The 17,899-nt window shown below is 40.8% G+C and overlaps 1 long non-coding RNA gene across 1 annotated transcript in view; it reads right to left on the reverse strand.

The window, feature by feature from the left end:
* Positions 1-1,157: 1,157 nt before the first annotated feature.
* Positions 1,158-17,899, reverse strand: part of LOC131516593 (uncharacterized) — an 83,283-nt gene continuing 66,541 nt past the window's right edge. The window contains exons 4-6 of the long non-coding RNA XR_009264163.1: positions 3,402-3,465; positions 2,616-2,684; positions 1,158-1,676 (exon numbers count right to left, since the gene is read on the reverse strand). This is a non-coding gene — a long non-coding RNA (uncharacterized LOC131516593). The remainder of the gene's footprint in view (positions 1,677-2,615; positions 2,685-3,401; positions 3,466-17,899) is intronic.

Below are 17,899 nucleotides of genomic sequence, written 5' to 3' on the forward strand. Positions count from 1 at the left end.
ATCTCATTTCAGGCAACATACTTGACACCTATGAGTCTCAGATTCTTAATCTGTATAATGGGTACAGATGGAGTATGGTAGAGTTCCTAGGAATATTGGTGGCAAAGCATGGAAATCATGAAGCAGAGTGGCTGGCACATAGTATGAACTGAATAAGCGAAAGCCTTCATTTCATGATTAATATAACTTAACAATAGAAATTGTATATAATTTAGTGCTAAATTGTTTGCTTATAGCCGGTGGATAGTGTAGGAGTTCAGAGAAGAGGTATGCCAACTATATTTGTTGTCTTGTTAAAAAGGATTTATGGAAGAGGAATAATTTGAGATAGTCCTGGAAAGGTGAGTAAGCTTTGCTTAGGTGAAATAAACAGTAGTGATTACTCCAATTAGTCCTTTAGACATAGATAGCTCAGTCATGATCACACTTGAATTTTTCTTGGACCTTGTGTAGGCCTGGGTATAATGGTGTTTTTGCAAACTTCCAAAGCATTTATTACATAAATCCAAGTTGAGAACCATTTCCTTAAAGCTATACATGAATAGATATATGTTTAATTGTTGAGATGGTCCTATGTAATGGAATATTCCAGAAAGCACACTGGACTGGGATTAGGAGTTGCAGGTTCTTTCTGTGGCTCTACCCCGACTGCTGGTGGAGGTCTTTGGCCTCCCTCCTCATCTGCCAAACAGGGAGGCTGGACTCTGTGTCTTCAAGCCCTTATGGTCTATGATGTAGCCAAGCAGGTACCACCCCCACCCCTCTAATTTGGGAAGGCAGGATCAGTGGTTGAATTGTGGGGTGCTCCTCTTGCTTTCGCCATAAATATACTTCTCTCCTCCCCATACCAGCCCCACCCACAAGCACATGAGAGAAGCTCAATAAGGACATCTGAAAACTGTTTTCCTCTTTTCCTGAGAAACGCCATAACATCATCAATCTGTATTTGTTTTATTTCTAATGAAGGAAATGTGCCCCTCTTATTGGAAACACCTTGCAGAAAGAGGCAAGAGTCTCTCCCTGCAGTCTGGCAGCTGAGAGCAGAGCTGCCGGCTGCACCCCACCTGTCCCAACAGCCAAGACTGACACAGCCTCAAATGCTTTCCATACGAAAACCTTTGTGAAGTTTCCTGTGCACACAGTGCAGACTGGGGCCCAGTTGCTGTCTCTGGCCAAGGTAATGCAAACCACATGCTTGGAGAGGAGTCAAGGCAAATATAGTTCCCCCAGAGGCCAAACATAAGTGGCACCTTCTTATCTTAGTCATGAACCCTTCTTCCATGGACCAGGCATTGGTCAAAAGTGTAGAATAATTGCAAACATCAGTCCTGAAAATCACTGTGTACTGGTTAGGCCACCTAATGCTCCTTAGAAGGCAGCTGTCAATTTTTACTCTTCATAAACAGCAGAGGGGGCTGGAAATTAGAAGGAAGGTAGTACATGTGGGGGATTTCATTTGGCATCCTAACTTCTTAGTCTGAACTTACCAGGTAGGACAGACAGCCTGTGGCCTGGTCCTCGAGCTCTTTCCTAGGTCCTGAAGTGAGATTCAAAGAGACATGTTGGGTATAGCTGGGAGCCAGGCTGGCTTGCTTCCCCTACTTGTCAGAGTTTTGAGAAGGGGCCTTTGGCTTGTCTCTGGGTGGTGGCATCTGCCATTCTGTGAATAGGACATCCTGCAAGGACAAAATTAGCAGTCCTAGAATCATCTAGAGAACAATCCCTGCCTTTCTGGTGATAATATTTCCTGTTACAGACTCCATTTGAGCTTCAGTTAAGCATAATGCCACAGGAGCTCAGCCTCTGGAAGCAGAATGAAGTCACTTCCTATGTCAGTTCGTTGCTTCTATATCTAACTCCATCATTTAACATCCTCAGAACCTCAGCTTCCTCATCTGTAAAATGAGAAGAATGATAGCCACTGCAGAGGGATTTTTCAAGGATTAGCTTATATAATACGCTCTGACGCCAGACTGCCAGGGTTTGAACCCCTCTCTACCACATTCCAGCTGCCAGGCAAGTTGGTTCTTCTCTCTCTGCTTCAGTTTTCTTATATGTAAAATGATAAGACTAGTAGGGTCTACCTCATGGGGCTGTTGTGAGGATTAAATGAGTTAATACTTATAAAGCTCCTGGAATAGTGGCTGGTACAGAATGTCGATTTGCTATGGAACCCTGCTTTGGGGGTTCTCCAAACACACATACTGAAATCAATCACAATAAATTCTATATGTGGGTTGCTTTCCTCCATATAGCATTTACCAATAGTGGTAAATTCTTCAGCACTCATACTAAATTTTTTATGGCCGTGAAACTGTTCTCCAGCCAGGTCAGCCAGAAGTGGTAGCTCCACATTTTTGAATCAGCACTAGAGTTCTGAAGGGTTAAAATTCTTAGATCACTTTTGGCTACTGTTAGAAAAACACCGCCAATTTTCCTCTCTCTCAAGATGCTAGATTTTTTGTTTCAAATATGATTGTAGGTGTTTTTAATGGATGCATAATCTGCTAAAAAGTTGTCTTTTTTTTTTTTATCCTGAAGATCCTGAAGTGACTGCCAGTTATTATGATTACTAGGACTATGCACTCAGCCAGGGAAGGAACATGTATTCTCACCTCTCATTTCCTCCCTCTAGACTTCCTGGGATGATTCAGATGTGAGTCCACTGAGGTGTCATCCTGGCCCTGAGGAAAGAGAAGAAGGAGTTGTGGGACCAAGTGAATAGATCAGGGACATCAGGCTAGCAGCCCAGTCCCCATGGGAGAGCCCAGGATCAGCTGACCTTTCCACAGGAAGAGGAGAAACCACAGCAGCCCTCACTTTCCCTGGGCTCCCACTGAGTTTTGCTAAGTCATTCCTAGGTCTTGCCTCATGGAAAAAGATGTTACTACAGAAGCCAGAGAATGCATGCCTAGGGTCCCAGGCTCTGTGCTCAGACCAGGATGCTTTGTGATGGAGGCCTGCAGGAGGGGTAGGGTGGGGTAGAGAGGTTCTTGCTTCCCTCTGGCAGGTATGGAAGACGTTGAGTATCCACTTCAAAAAATAATTTCTCTTCTGGGGTCAGAAGAGGAGGACAGTAAGCAGTTTCTGGTTGCTCCTTAGCATAATTGTTACTCTTTTCTCTAAAATTAGTCCATACCTTATTCCTAGAGAGATGGCCTTACTGCACACTTATTTATTCTAGAAGTAATGAAGGGCCCACTATATGCCAGACACAGTGCTAGGGAGTGCCCTCAAAGAGAATTACATAAAATCTTAAATAATCACTATATAGTATTTTCAGCTTATAATATAAATGGGTTCAAAGTCCAATGTGGGCATAGTGATTGAAGAGATCACACAAGGCTTCAAGGAGGAAATGATGTTGGTGTTGAGCTATTGGTTCCCAGAAACAGACCCACCTGGGTCTGCTACTTGTGATCTTGGAGAAGTTATCTTAATCTTTCTGACTCTTGGTTTCTCCATCTGTAAAATGAAGATAATGGCACCATCTTTAAAGATTTTGTGTGTGGACTGAGATAAAACATATAGTGTGCCAGGAACACTGTAATTAACAAATGGTGGCCATTTTTAATCAGTGAAGATCTGCATATGTCTAAAAATTCCATGGGAGGATTTTTTTTTTGAAAAATTATGGCACATTTGGAACTTAATGTTCATGTTTTTGTTTCATGGATGGTTGCATCTGAGTTTACAACCATGCAGTCAGGATCACTGAAGACTATTTCAAGATCCAATTAAATTTCAAGTATTCAGGAGTCAGTTCAGGAGGTGAGTCCTTGTACACATATGGCCAGAGTGCATGAGCAAAGCTTTCATGGATGGGTTCACACACCACCTCTTCTGCCCATGGCAGAGGGCTGCTGCAGTAGTCTACCCTTACAGGAGGTCTTGTGGGATTATCCACACAGGCTGGATGCATCTTGAAGTTAGAGGAAGAGGAGAAGGAGACAGGATATCTCAGCAAGGCTCCAGGACATTCCATTCATAAACCATGTGGTTCTTTCTGTGGAAAACTCTGACTCCATAGTGGGTGAAGGGTCTCCTCTATAATGGCCCTTCCCCAAATTGTTCAACTAGTATCTACTCAGCATGATATGTATCTATGTGAGTCACATGTGCTTGCCATCGCTATCATTTCTGTATAAAATGAGAAGAGCAGTAGGATCCCTGAGAGAATGGTGGCTTTAAGCTATTCAGGACAGAATTCCTTATAAGTATTCTTGGTTCCTTCTGCTTCTGCCTTCTTTCATGAGTTTCATGGGACCCTGTCTCCATTTTTATTTTTTTGAGATTTCTTCCTCTCGTGATCCAGACTGTACAACATCTTTAAGAGCCTGATACTCACTTAGCCAAAAAGAGTCTTGACAGTGGTTTTGGGTGTAGCCAAGACCTAAGACTAAGTGGGGTTCATGCCTCACTCATCTCCCCTTCCCCCCTTAGGGTTTAATTGTGAGTTAGAGGTTTATTATTTTACGTGCACTATATTGTTGTGATTTAGAGACTGTTGTGTTCTCAATGATAAGTCTCCAACTAGAATACACACTCTTTGTGGTCAAAGGGCCATATCTTTTCATTCCTTCATGGTCCTTATTTTTTTAATGTTTTTTTTAATTTACTTTGAGAGAGAGGTGGGGGGATAGAGAGCATAGGGACAGAGAGAGAGAATGCCAAGCAGGCTCCATGCTGTCAGCACAGATCCCAACATGAGGCTCAGTCCCACAAACTGGAGGTGGATGCTTAACTGACTGAGCCACCCAGGTGTCCCAGTCCTGACTTAAGGGTGTCATCAAAGCAAGTCTCAAAACACAACTCCCTAAAATAGGGCCCAAGAATATTTGACACCTGTTTGGCTGTAATGCTACCAAAAGAGTGCAGTTGTTCCAGGAAATTTCTGGATATTCCTGAAATGCCCACTATTCAAAATTGGCCTAGAATAGGATAGGGTAAGGTCTGGCCCTCACCTACCTCTCTATTCATCTCATATCACACCCCACCTCAGTCTTTAATCTCGAGATTTACTGGCTCTCTTTGAGCACTTCAAAGATGCTAGTTTGCACACACTGTTCCCTTTGTCTGGAATGCTTCACCTTCTCCCTCCATCCCCCACTCCCTCCTCACTTTTGCTAAGTTAACTCCCACTAACCCTTGAGAATTTGCCTCAGTTACCACTTTTTCAGAGTGTCTCCTCATTTCCCTCGCTCAGTAAAATCCCTTTATTTCTAATATTCTTGCAGCACATTTACCTTTCCTTTAGGGAACTTAATACCTAATAGGTTTGCTATGTAATTGACCGGTGTCAATATCAAACTTCCTCTCTAGATGGTAAGCTCCATGAGAGCAGGGCTTGTGTCTATTATTTATTCATTGCTTTATCCTTGATACCTAGCATGTAATAGGTACTCAATAAATCTTTCAAGTGAATTACTTAAAATGAATGTTGACATTTAAATCATCTGCAATTATTTAAAAAAATAAATCATCTGCAATTATTTAATGAGCATCTACGATTGGAGAATGTGCTGAGGCTAGTTGGTGATAAGGAAAAATAAAAATGTTATGAGCTATACAGGTGCTACCAGAAGAAATGATATTGAGTAATGACAGAGTGGACTAAGAGCAGGCCAAGAGAATATGGAAACTGAACAATGCTATAAAGCAATGTACACAGAATGGAAGGGGCTTAACTCATGAGGGTGAAGGAAGGCAGGTAGGGCTGGTGATGGAACTAATGTGTTGCAATGTCAACTTAGTGGCCTAATTGAGTTAAAGCCTGTGTGTTACTTCTCAATTGCTGCATAACAAATTACTCTAAAACTTAGTGGCTTAAAACAACACTTATGATTTTACAGTTTCTGTGGTCATGGCTTAGTTGCGTTCTCTGCTCTTGGTCTCTCACAAGGCTGGAGTTACGGTCTCATCTGAAGACTTGACTGGAGAAATTTCCATTTCCATATCCATGTAACCTCACTTAAATGGTTGTTGGTGGTATTCAGTTCCTTGTGAGTCATTGGACTGAGGGCCTTGGTTCCCCACTGGCTGGTGGCCAGAGGCCTCCTTTAGTTCCTTAGCTTACAGAACTACCTAATGGGTAGTTCACAAGGCAGCTGGCTTCATGAAAGTGAGCAAGTAAGAGGGCAAAGAGAGTACAACTGAGGGACTAAGAGCAAGACAGGAATCATAGCCTTTTGTAACATAATCTTAGAAGTAACATATTTTTTGGCATATTCCATGATTTAGAAGTCACTAGATTCAGACCACACTCAAAGTGAGGGGTTTACAAAGAAGGCAGAGATCAGTGGGGAGGGCAGTGCATTTTAGATATTGCCTAGCCCAGTCTATGATGACTGGTGCCAATTAGAACTAGAAAGAAGAACAAAATTATTATGCTTATGTTTCAAGGGTTATAAATTGTGTTAAGGCTAATTAGCAGGCATAAGAGATGAGGTCAACTAGGAGAACATGGCTCAAAGTCTTGCACATGGTAGAAATTCAAGTGGAAATGCTATGATGAAGCATTACTTTCTGCTTGGGTCCTGTCTTAGGAAGTCTCTCCCAGACAGAGAGCAAATTGTGAAAAAAACAGGAACAGATGCAGAGGAGACAAGTAGAATTTTGAGATAGGTACACTTACCAAACTCATGCTATGAGAGCAGACATAAGCAACATGTCTGTTGTTCTTGGACCTTACAAGATTCCTGCCACATTCCAACACTTACCTCCTTTGTAGTCCTTCTCCAGCCACTTTTGAGAGTCAAGAGTTCAAGTCATGTGAGGGAATGTAAAAGTATTTTGTTGCCCCCCCAAGATGGTATTCCTACTGTCATTAGGGACTGTGTTTATTTTGTTAACTCTCTCCTGAAAATGAATGGCTAATAAAACCATGACCAAAAAGGGTGAAGACTGAGTAAGTCACCTCACACAGACAGCAGAAAGCTTTAGGAGAGAAGCACCAGTGTTTTGATGACAATATTTTCTACTATGATTTCTTCTTACTGTGGAAAAGAATTGTGTGTATAAATCTTTCTCCCCAAGCAGTGTCGTGGCTTCCCAGGGTTATCGGAGCTGAATTTGATTCAGATGAGATCGTATGCACTGCAGCATGTGGAGAGAATTGTAACTGGACATCAAAGGAGGAATTCAGAATGGTTATAGGAAAATTGTGCTTCTTCCCATTGTCTGCCAATTAATACATTGGCCCCATCAAAAGGACACGGATTAAAGTCTGGAAGATGAGCTTGGAGACGGGAGGCTGTACTCTGGCTTCTGTGACAAGTGGGTAGCCTGCAGGTTTTGAGAAGAAATGAAGTGAAACCAAATTTATGGTTCGCTTTGCAAATAGTAGAGGATCACCTAGATAAAAGAGAAACAATCTGGAGGAGTATGCCTCCTAGTTTTGGAGCCATAAGAATTCCATTTATATTTTTACAAGGATTGAAACATTCAGAACCTGAATGCTGGTCCCTGCCATGGAGTGGGCCTTTGGGTCTCTTTCTGGATAGAACATACCAAATGTCTGCATTCTTTAGGTGCCCTGGATTCATTTAGATCTCATGCCCTTCAGTCTCCTTACTGCAGTTCCTAAGGAGAAGGGTGTAGTGTTGGAGAAGGGGCTATGAGCTCTGAGATCTGATTTCAGCTCTGCATTGATTCATATGGCAGTCTGGGGCAAGTGATTTAACTACCTCTGTGAGCCTGGGATTTCTCACTCTGTAAAATGAGGAAAATAATATCCACCCTTTTCACTCCTTACAGAGTTACCATGGAGATTAAATAGGACATTATAGGTAAAAGCTACTTTATAAAGTATATGAGCCGACTCTTTCCCCATGGTCATCTTCACTTCACTGATTTCTTATTCACCCACTTATTTGTCTAGCCATTTATTCATATGATCTCCCTTTCTCTGTAATTGACTTAAAAATATTTTCTATTTCTTCTTTCTCTCACATTTATCCTTGCTTTTGCACTTTTACTCTGTTCCTTAAGTATTCCCTTACTCGTTAACCTTTCATCCTCTTTACTTCTTAGTCTCTCCCATTGTCTGTCTTGACTTACCGGTCAGTCCCTGCCCTCCATTCCCTGACTCTTTCCTGTGTCCATTTTACTCCTTCCCAATGCCATATTCCATCCCAAGTTACCCCAACCTCCCATCTCACTTTTGGGCTAACTTTGTACTGGGAAGCATCTTCGAAGAGCCCTGCCCCAGCATCATGACTATTAGCTGTATGTTGGTTTCCTTATCTGAGAAATGAGTATACTCACTAACAGATTATGATACTATGACTATATATCTCCCTTTTGCTGATGAAAAAGACCTACTTTAACTATATTTGTTAAAATTATGAGCTTAGCATATAATAATAGATAAAAACTATGGAGCATTTATAGTATGTAAACACTATTTAATTCATTTAGTTATACAAAATAAGCCCTGTAAGATAGATTTTACTTGAGGCTCAAATGCAATAAATAACCTTTCCAGGATTCTGTGGCCAGAATTAAAAGCCAGGTCTGTGCTGTATGTACTCTATCTTACTGATCTATGAAAATTTTTATTTTTGTGATGGACCAGAAATCATTTGACAAAAGAAGAAAGAGCAGATGCACTGGTCAAACAATGACATTAAGACAACTATGGAATGCAAGAGGACTAAGTCAGGAGGATTGATCTATTTCTAAGAACCTAAATGGTCAACAGAGTATATGCCAAGATTAGGGATTTATCTTTCCTCAGGATTAGGGCTGCCAGATTTATAAAAATACATATCACCCAGTAAATTCAAATTTCAACTCAAACAGCAAATATTTTTAGTATAACTATGTCCCATGTAATATTTGGGACATACTTATACTAAAAAAAATCATTTATCTGAAATTCAACTTTAACTAGGCAACCTGTATTTTATCTATATGCTAACTAATTTGGATGTAACTTAAAAAAAATTAAAATAAAAAACCCAAATAATCCAATTTAAAAATGCACAGAAGACATTAAAAGGCATTTCTCCAAAAAAGACAGCCAGATAGATGCCAACAAACACATGAAAAGATTCTCAACATCACTCATTATCAGGGAGATGCAAATCAAAACTACAATGAGATATTACCTCACACCTGTGAGAATGGCTAAAATAATAAACACAAGAAACAACAAGTGTTGGTGAGGATGTGGAGAGAAAGGAACCCTCTTGTGCTATTGGTGGGAATGAAAATTGGTACAGCCATTGTTGCAAACAGTATGTGGGTTCCTCAAAAATTAAAAATAGAACTACCCTATTACCCAGAAATCACACTATTTGGTATTTACCCCCAAAATACAAAAACACTAATTCAAAGGGATACATACACCCTTATGTTTATTGCAGCATTAGTTACAATAGCCAAACTATGGAAGCAGCTGAAGTGTCCAATTGATAGATGAATGGATAAAGATGTGGTACACACACACACACACACACACACACACAATGGAATATTTCTCAGCCATAAAAAAGAATGAAATCCTTCCCTTTTCAACGACATGGATAGAGCTAGAGAGTATAATGCTGAGTGAAATAAGTTAGTTATAGAAAGACAAATACCATATGATCTCACTCATATGTGGAATTTAAGAAACAAAACAAATGGACAAAGGAAACGAGAGAGACAAACCAAGAAACAGACTCTTAATTATAGAGAACAAACTAATGGTTACCACAGGGGAGGTGAATAGAGGGAATGGGGGAAACAGGGGATGGGGATTAAAGATTACACTTATCATAATGAAAAACAATAACATAAAATGATTTAAAAAATAAAGAACCTTTAAAAATTGAGGAAAGGGGCGCCTGGGTGGCGCAGTCGGTTAAGCGTCCGACTTCAGCCAGGTCACGATCTCGCGGTCCGTGAGTTCGAGCCCCGCGTCAGGCTCTGGGCTGATGGCTCGGAGCCTGGAGCCTGTTTCCGATTCTGTGTCTCCCTCTCTCTCTGCCCCTCCCCCGTTCATGCTCTGTCTCTCTCTGTCCCAAAAATAAATAAAAAATGTTGAAAAAAAAATTTAAAAAAAATTGAGGAAAAATACAAAATATTATAGTAAATAGGCAAAATATATAGATGATTCACAAAAGTAAATAAAATGACCCTTACACGCAAAAAGATGTTCAGTCTCATAATAAGTAAAATCCAAATTAAAATTATACTGATAATCTCACCTAGCAGATTGGCAAAAATTCAATATCTTAGAAATTCACTGTTTCGGCGAGGCTGTGTGGAAACAGGCTCTCTCATACATTGCTGGTAGAATGCAAAATGGTATATTTTCCCATGAGGAGGAATTTTAAAACATGTAATAAAACTTCATTATGCATTTACCCTTCAACCAGTAATACTAATTCTAATAATTTACTCTGAACATATATATCCAACAATACAAAAATACATATACACAAAGTTATTCAATGCAGCATCATTTATAATTACAAAGTATAAAGAACTACCTAAATATCTAAGTGTAGGAGTTCAGTTGAAAGATCCATTTACAGGGGAGTTCCGGAAGATGGCGGCGTAGGAGGACGCTGGGCTCACCGCGCGTCCTGCTGATCACTTAGATTCCACCTACACCTGCCTAAAGAACCCAGAAAACCGCCAGAGGATTAGCAGAACGGAGTCTCCGGAGCCAAGCGCAGACGAGAGGCCCACGGAAGAGGGTAGGAAGGGCGGCGAGGCGGTGCGCACTCCACGGACTGGCGGGAGGGAGCCGGGGCGGAGGGGCGGCTCGCCGGCCAAGCTGAGCCCCCGAGTCGGGCTGGCAAAAGCGGAGGGGCCGGACGGACTGTGTTCCGACAGCAAGCGCGACTTAGCGTCTGGGAGGTCAGAAGTTAACAGCTCTGCTCAGAAAGCGGGAAGGCTGGAGGACAAAGGGAGGGAGAGCTGCTGAGCCCCCAGACGGCAGAGCTCAGCTTGGCGGGGAACAAAGGCGCTCGCCAGCGCCATCTCCCCCACCCATCCCCCAGCCAAAATCCCAAAGAGAACCAGTTCCTGCCAGGGAACTTGCTCGCTCCGCGCAAACACCCAACTCTGTGCTTCTGCGGAGCCAAACCTCCGGCAGCGGATCTGACTCCCTCCCGCTGCCACAGGGCCCCTCCTGAAGTGGATCACCTAAGGAGAAGCGAGCTAAGCCTGCCCCTCCCGCCCCCGTGCACCTTGCCTACCCACCCCAGCTAATACGCCAGCTCCCCAGCACCACAAGCCTGGCAGTGTGCAAGTAGACCAGACGGGCCACGCCACCCCACAGTGAATCCCGCCCCTAGGAGAGGGGAAGAGAAGGCACACACCAGTCTGACTGTGGCCCCAGCGGTGGGCTGGGGGCAGACATCAGGTCGGACTGCGGCCCCGCCCACCAACTCCAGTTATACACCACAGCACGGGGGAAGTGCCCTGCGGGTCCTCACCACTCCAGGGACTGTCCAAAATGACCAAACGGAAGAATTCCCCTCAGAAGAATCTCCAGGAAATAACAACAGCTAATGAACTGATCAAAAAGGATTTAAATAATATAACAGAAAGTGAATTTAGAATAATAGTCATAAAATTAATCGCTGGGCTTGAAAACAGTATACAGGACAGCAGAGAATCTCTTGCGACAGAGATCAAGGGACTAAGGAACAGTCACGAGGAGCTGAAAAACGCTTTAAATGAAATGCAAAACAAAATGGAAACCACGACGGCTCGGATTGAAGAGGCAGAGGAGAGAATAGGTGAACTAGAAGATAAAGTTATGGAGAAAGAGGAAGCTGAAAGAAAGAGAGATAAAAAAATCCAGGAGTATGAGGGGAAAATTAGAGAACTAAGTGATACACTAAAAAGAAATAATATACGCATAATTGGTATTCCAGAGGAGGAAGAGAGAGGGAAAGGTGCTGAAGGGGTACTTGAAGAAATTATAGCTGAGAACTTCCCTGAACCGGGGAAGGAAAAAGGCATTGAAATCCAAGAGGCACAGAGAACTCCCTTCAGACGTAACTTGAATCGATCTTCTGCACGACATATCATAGTGAAACTGGCAAAATACAAGGATAAAGAGAAAATTCTGAAAGCAGCAAGGGATAAACATGCCCTCACATATAAAGGGAGACCTATAAGACTCGTGACTGATCTCTCCTTTGAAACTTGGCAGGCCAGAAAGGCTTGGCACGATATCTTCAGTGTGCTAAACAGAAAAAATATGCAGCCGAGAATCCTTTATCCAGCAAGTCTGTCATTTAGAATAGAAGGAGAGATAAAGGTCTTCCCAAACAAACAAAAACTGAAGGAATTTGTCACCACGAAAGATCCATTTACATTATGTAGCAGTATATAGCTATAAACAAGAATTATGATATCTCTATGAACAAATATGATATAATTTCCAGGAGATAACATTAAGTAAAAAAGTAAAGAATATACAAAGTATGTTAATTTCTGTGTGAGAAAAAAAGAAGTTTGGCTTTGTAAAGCATGTAAATGTTCTACATATTCAAAAATTAAAATGAAATCAGTAAGAAGAGGAAGGAAAGAGCTAACTGAAAGTAGAAAGAAACAAATTGTATTTCAAATAAATATGATAATCACACTGTAGGGAGAAGGAAAGAAGGAAGGAAGGAAGTTATATACATCTAACTATTTTATGCTCTGTTCAAAGGACCAAGAATTAAAGATGCCCCAGTAGCAAAGATCATATCTGAAACCCAAATCTTGATCTCTAACACCATTATCCACTAAAAGTAATCAAGACTCTCTGGATAAATGACTGACTCCAGGAATGGGGCAGAATAGGCAAAAGATGAACCTGGAACATCTTGTTATTCTAGAAAATAAAAAGGCATTTTTTAAAATTAGAAGGTCATGACACAAGGACTAATGTGCTAGCTGAAAAGAATTACAGCTAGCCAAATCTGGGATAATTTGAGCATCATTAAGTACAATGATGAATTATAAATCACTGATGAAAATTAAAATTCATGAGTCCATACTGATAATAAATATATAAATAAATGTAAGTAAATTTATGAACACAAATATTTTACTATATACCCACAGTCTTGGACAAGGTTGAGTATGAGAGGTGAGGCAGGAAGAATTGCAAACAAATTCTGAACCCTTTTTAATACTATTTCAGCAATCATTTAGGGACATCGAATGCTTACTAGGTCCCAGGTTTTGTGTTAGACTAAATATTAACCTGATCTATGTGATTCTCACAATGACATATTTTACAGATGAGATAAACTAGCCTCAGAGATATTAGAAAAACTTGCCCAGTATCATAATAAAGGGAGGAGGCATGATTTTACACTTTTCCCACTAAGTCATGTCACATCCCCAAAGAACAGAACGATTTCTGAATAAAAGCATTTTATAAATGGGGTTTCTTTTTTCTCGCCTTTCTTTCTCAGGGATGCACTAAAGGGCTAAGGGTGATGTTAAATTTCCAAGGTCAAGAACAAGAAAATTAAAATAATGATCTAAGAATAAATTTAATTGGTTCTCTTGGGTTTACAAACCATGGTCCACCAACTTCTTAAAATCTCTAGGTGGAATTTCCTAACTTTCCCCAGGAGGTGGTAATTGTACAAAAGAGAAATCCCTAAAGCCAAAAGGCTGGGTTCCATCCCTGATGGTGCAGTTTACTGTCTGTAAAAGGGTACCTCACTGGATTGTTGCAGGGGTTAAATGAGATAATGTACACGTAAGCACATGTTAGTGGAAGTATTGCTGCTTCCCTCAGGTCTCTGTGCTTCCCAACTCATCCCAACCCTTTCCTTTTCTTAACTCATTAAGAACAAAACAAACTTTAAAAACGAGGTCTATGAAAGCAAAGACCTCAGTGAGTGAAATACAGTGACACCCACTGTGTCCTCCAACAGAATGTGCAGAATATTCTTTTCTCAGCAAGGAGTCAATCAACTGCAATTAGGTCAAGAATTCTAAGGTTCTAGAAAGAATAAAGGGGCAGAGGCTTGACAGCAATTTTCTCCAAAGCCTAAAGTCTTGAACCAGATGTGGTTAGTCTGCTTCGAGGACTGAAGTCCTCATCTTGGTTCTGTCACTAACCACTACATGTCATAACCTCCCCTTTCTTGACCTCAGTCTCATCATCTGTAACTGAAGGCAGGTGCTATACTTCTTGAGACCATGTTAATCATAGTCTTGTTCTCAGATCACCTCTAGCTGAATCAGTTGGTCTACTTGTTAAAACACATATATTCCTCACATCCCACCTTGTGACTCCCAAATTAAAAACACCTTGGCAAAGGATCTGGATTCTGCATTTTTATCCCCTTCCACCAAGATAAATTCTAATGCACACAAATTTGAGAATTACTGACTTAAGTGCCTTTTCAGATAAAGAATTACATGGTGTAGGTCAGTGATTTTTAAACTTTAATGAATCCCTAAAATGCAGGGGGCTTGCTCTGCATTACTGCTAATCTCCCAACTGCTGTTGCTGGTTATTCCTAGATCACACTCTAAGTAGCAAAGCTTTATGTGATACTATGCAGTCCTGTAGTAGGTTGATTTCCTCTTTGGGATGAAAATAATATAGATAAGAGTAAAGAGTGGAAGAAAGATATAAGCATGGATAGTAACCCCAAAGATTTTCTTGGCTTGAGTATAGACTTAGCTGATTGATGGATCACCTTTGGTCCTTATGACAGAGAAGTCACAAATTTGGAGACAGACAACTTGGTTATGTCCCCCACTCTGTCACTTCCTAGTTATGCAGCCTGCAGAGAGTGATTTAAGTTTTTAGAACCTTAAGTTATGAATCTATAAGGCAGAGATCACGAAATACCCTCCTTACAGAGTTGTTATGAGCACTAAATGTGATCACATATATAAAATTCCCAGCCCAGTGCAACAATATCTGTCCCTCTAGGTTTTCTGGGGACCCTCCCTAAGCCTTTCCTTAGCCCATGTATGGGACTGCTCACAGGAGCCTGCTCTCTCTCATAGATACCACTACCTGGAGGGCAGCCACCTCTCCACCATGAGAAAACTTGACTTTCCCAGGCCGCTGAGTGATTAATCAGCTGCTTTCCCAGACTTGGAAGGCTGATGGCAATGCTGCCAGAGGCAGATGGGAGAGCTAGAGTCCAGTCACTCATCAGTGATGTTCAGCGGACACATTTATAAGGCTTTTTACACTTTTCTGGCATCCTCCATGATCAGCCAGACACCAAAGGCTGCCTACTGCACACCACATGCTGGCCAGGTCCCAGCACAGCTTATTCTTTCTCTTCTGCTTCCTTTTATTACTTTCTATGTGGTTGTGATCAACATGCCACCTGACTTTTCATGCCAAGTCCTTTAAATTTTTTTGACAGGCACTGCTGTCCCTTTCTCCCCGAATAACTCACTAAACAAGAGTTGCAATAATATGAACTTAATGTGAAGCATTTTCATCTCTCTTCATAATCATTTAAAGGGGTTATCAACAGAATATTTCTTTAGCAATTGCAATTTGCTTACCAGCATCCCGGGTCCCCGAGGGAACCTGTAACCAAATCATCTTGGTAAGTTGCTTGGTCAGGCTACAGGAAGCAAACCATGAAAGTGGCTTTCTTTTTCCGTTTTCTTTTTTTCTTCCTTGTGTTGTCCTTAAGTTTGACTGTGTATTGGAATCACCTGGAGAGCTTTTAAAGCAATACTGATCTCTGAATCCAATATCAGAGATTCTGACTTAATTGATCTGGTTGCTACTTGGACATTGGGAATTTTAAAAACAGCCAAGATTGAGGATCACTGTCTTAGGAATTAATAAAACTACACAGAATTTTCCTGTATTGTCTCAATTTTTTATCACCATTTGTTTTCAAGAGCACCCTTTAAAAAATTTTTCACCAAAATAATCTGTCAAACCTCAAAACAACCACTTGAAACAGTCTGAATGTGTATATTAGTTTATTTGCACATTTGCATGTTATCTTCAGTTTGAATATTTTTTAAAAATGGAGCTCTCAGAGAGGTTAAGTAACTTGTCCTGAGATAGACAGCTGATAAGGGCAGAAATAATTCTTTTTTATTTTTTTAAATTTTATTTTATTTTTTATTTTTTTTAATTTATATCCAAATTAGTTGGATATAGCATATAGTGAAACAATGATTTCAGGAGTAGATTCCTTAATGCCCCTTACCCATTTAGCCCATCCCCCCTCCCATGACCCCTCCAGTAACCCTCAGTTTGTTCTCCATATTTATGAGTCTCTTCTGTTTTGTCCCCCTCCCTGTTTTTATATTAGTTTTGTTTCCCTTCCCTTATGTTCATCTGTTTTGTCTCTTAAAGTCCTCATATGAGTGAAGTCATAGGATTTTTGTCTTTCTCTGACTAATTTCACTTAGCATAATACCCTCCAGTTCCATCCAAATTGCAAATAGTTGCAAATGGCAGGGTAGGGTAAGTTCAAATAGGGTAGTTCTATTTTTAGTTTTTTGAGGAACATCCATACTGTTTTCCAGAGTGGCTGCACCAGCTTGCACTGCCACCAACAATGCAAAAGAGATCCTCTTTCACTGCATCCTCACCAACATCTGTTGTTGCCTGAGTTGTAAATGTTAACCATTCTGACAGGTGTCAGGTGGTATCTCATCGTGGTGTTGATTTGTATTTCCCTGATGATGAGTGATGTGGAGCATTTTTTCATGTGTTGGTTGGCCATCTGGATGTCTTCCTTGGGGGAAGTGTCTATTCATGTCTTTTGCCCATTTCTTCACTGGATTATTTCTTTTTTGGGTGTTGAGTTTGATAAGTTCTTTATAGATTTTGGATACTAACCCTTTATCTGATATGTCATTTGCAAATATCTTCTCCCATTCTGTCAGTTGCCTTTTAGTTTTGCTGATTGTTTCCTTCACTGTGCAGAAGATTTTTATTTTGATGAAGTCCTAGTAGTTTATTTTTGCTTTTGCTTCCCTTGCCTCCGGAGACATGTTGAGTAAGAGTTGCTGCAGGCAAGTTCAAAGAGGTTTTTGCCTGCTTTCTCCTCGAGGATTTTGATGGCTTCCTGTCTTACCTTGAGGTCTTTCATCCATTTTGAGTTTATTCTTGTGTATGGTCTAAGAAAGTGGTCTAGGTTCATTCTTCTGCATGTCACTCTCCAGTTTTCCCAGCACCACTTGCTGAAGAGACTGTCTTTATTCCATTGGATATTCTTTCCTGCTTTGTCAAAGATTAGTTGGCCATACTTTTGTGGGTCCATTTCTGGGTTCTCTAGGGCAGAAATAATTCTTAAATCCATGAGTCCTGGCTCCCATTATTCTTTCCATTACTTTGTAACTCCCTTAATTCAGTTTGTCATTGAATATCATTCATTGGACCATAATACATCTCTACTCTAGACTGTAGAAACATTCAAAACAAAAACTCTCTGATTTCCTTATTAGCATATTTAATATTAATAAAGAAAGAAGAGCAGCATGAATGAGAAGACAGGGCCTTCCTGGTTTGGTGGTTGATACATGCACCTGACATATGTAATTTGTTAAGTGTCAAAAGACATTCAGCATGGGACTATTTATTGGGGAAGTCAATGTATGCCAGTCAAAGGCTGGGGACCCAAACTTATCCCGATAAATCATCTTGGGAAATAGACCACAGCATTCTTTCCTCTGCGATGAAACACATTCCAGGTTCTCTGGAAGGTTGTACAGATCCTCATCTGAAGACAGAATCATCTGTTGATTCTCATAAATGTAGAGGTAAATTGAAGAGTGGCTTCTCTTCCAAACTGGCAGAATACTACATTGATCTAGATCCTCTGTGCCTGAGTTATTTTTTACTTGACAGGAAATAACACAAATATTTTTTAAAGCTATAATTCTTTGGAGATGTGTTACCATTTTTTCCTGTAACTCCTTGAGTGTTTTATTATCCTTACCA

This window comes from Neofelis nebulosa, chromosome 7 (assembly GCF_028018385.1).
Source record: "Neofelis nebulosa isolate mNeoNeb1 chromosome 7, mNeoNeb1.pri, whole genome shotgun sequence".
Lineage (NCBI taxonomy): Eukaryota > Metazoa > Chordata > Mammalia > Carnivora > Felidae > Neofelis > Neofelis nebulosa.